This window comes from Notothenia coriiceps, unplaced genomic scaffold (genome assembly GCF_000735185.1).
Source record: "Notothenia coriiceps isolate Sejong01 unplaced genomic scaffold, NC01 NC01_scaffold00015590, whole genome shotgun sequence".
Classification (NCBI taxonomy): Eukaryota; Metazoa; Chordata; class Actinopteri; order Perciformes; family Nototheniidae; genus Notothenia; species Notothenia coriiceps.
Window position 1 is genome coordinate 13992 of NW_011348291.1, and position 2468 is coordinate 16459.

Genomic DNA, 2468 nt, shown 5'->3' on the forward strand with positions numbered 1-2468 from the left:
CACCTGGGACGTTTGTGTCAGAATTGAAAACAACAAATGAGGGAGCGCAAACGAGAAGAGCTGCAGCGAGAGCAAAAGTCTGATCATTGAGAAAGAAGCAAAGAGAACTGCAAAACAGACATATATAGTTTACATGATTACACAAATGATTACTTTTATTTTTGAAATAAAATGTATTTTGCTTGACTCTGTTTTTTTTCCTCTTAAACTCTTATTTTTGCTTGATTCTGAGAAAGTGTTGCTTTATCTTTATGAAACAAAACTAATCCCATAATAAGGTGACTTAGCTTTAAAGTAAACGTGTACGACATTATGAATTGAGAATTAAGTAAGCTTTCCAGTGTATCGTAGCAACTGCACGTAAAGGATATCAGTTAAGCGCGTGTAGAATTCCCCTAATTGGAAAATGACATCAAGGCCATTAAAGCACCTTTCAATAACCTGAACTTTTGCACAGTTTCTATCCATAAACATATGGCATAGGAAGCATCCTGAATTTGGGGGGGACATTTAAAAAAAAAAAATTGATTTCCTGTATTCAGTGGCGGAGCCAGGACATTTTCAGTGGGGTGGCCAGGATGGAACCAGTGATCATTTTGAGGTGGCATTGAAATCACTCTTATATGAACATAAAAATACATCTCACTAGAAAACAAGGGGTTATTTAAGGCACCTACAACACACATCTACATTATTGGGATTAAGTGGTGGAACAGATCAAATAATATTCGGTATATCAAACTACTTTTTTCGTATTCCCGCAGGCTAAGTAACAACGAAGCTTACATTATACAAATGTAGTGCAATATACAGACTGTTTACCTTATGGTCATCAGCAGCACTGAGCTCATTCTCTCAGTGTATCATCAGGAATACAGAGACACATCATTTAAATAAGAGTTTTTTAATTAAATTATTCGTTAAGAATAAACATCTTAAAGTAAATAACAATAAACAATAGCCCTTAACCCTGTAAGGCCCCCGGTTGTAATTTTAAAACATTTCTTTAAGCTATCCTAAAAAAGTCAGTAAATGTTTTGTTTTTTTAAAAGACTTACATTACTTACATAGTCAAAAGGTCCTTTTGTTCAGCCTCACAATGCTATTGGGTAGGAAATGTGTTTATAGGTCCTGCCCTCTGGCCATACACTCACACAACCAGGGGCGCCGCCAGGGATTTTGGGCCCCATGAAAAGATATCACATTGAGCCCCACCACCAGGCCACGCCAACCAAGCACAATTGCTGTAACCACACCTCCAGAACCCAACTGACTAATGTATGCTTTAAATAACTCTACCTGTACAGGCTTGCATCTATCTTCGAGTCCGCACAATATTTACTGACACTGAGCTGTGAAAATATAACACTGTGCTGACATGCAACATTCTGCTGCAGTATAATTCACTATTTGATATAAGACTAACTTTCCTGACAATAGATCTCAATAGTCATCTTTTATGGTGTAAACGCCTTTTTAATAATAACGTTTTTGAATGGAACATTCTCAACATAAATGCATAAAGCCAAATAAATATAACTTAAATATGTGAAAAAATACTGTTTTTGAAATGTATAATTGAAATTAGATGTTAGCTTTTTGTTTTGATATATATATATATATATATATATTGTATTCCAGTCTACCTTCAGATATGTTAAGTGGCATGTCATTCAACACAATGCTGCTCACCTCCTTCCGTTGGGAGAAAAGCTGGTTCAGGTTCAGCATTATGGGGGGACAGGGCTGCTGAGCCTAAAGATGGATCTGTTGGTCCTGGCACCAGGGGGAGGGACAACTGATTAAGTATGAATAGCTGCTAAAAATGTACCTGCATTTGTTAAATGTCAGCTAAAAGAGCAGTGAAATTAAAAACCTCTGAATTTTCTGTATAGATATTAACAGTACTTGATGTCAGCTTGGTAAAAAAAAACATAACAATTATTATTTACGATGGACTACACTTAGCTAACAGACACATTTCCACCATTCATGGACCACACCCACCGCTTCTTTTGAAAAACTTGGTGACATACTGTCGCCCTTTAGTCCCTCTCCTTTCTTTTCTCTTTTGAAAGCCTGACTTTGTGAGTCGTTGAGACATCGTACACACGTAAGTACTAGCATCCCCTGCTCCTCACATACTCTCACTCTGCTAGAAAAGTGCCGGCGGTGCTGCACCACGTTTGGAGGTGGGACCGAACCATTACATGTAAATAGAAGGGGGTGTACAGAGGCTTTGGATAATTAACTTTTGGAAGAAAAGAAGTTAAATGAATTTTAAGTTTAGTGAGTACATTATCGATATAACGTCCTATTAATGTTACCGTAATTTTCGGACTATAAGCCGCGCCTTTTTCCCTATTTTTCGACGCTGCGGCTTATATAACGGTGCGGCTAATCTATGGATTTTTACAGCTAACGGCCAACACCTTTAACTCTATGGGCTCTATGGCCGGTCCGCGGAC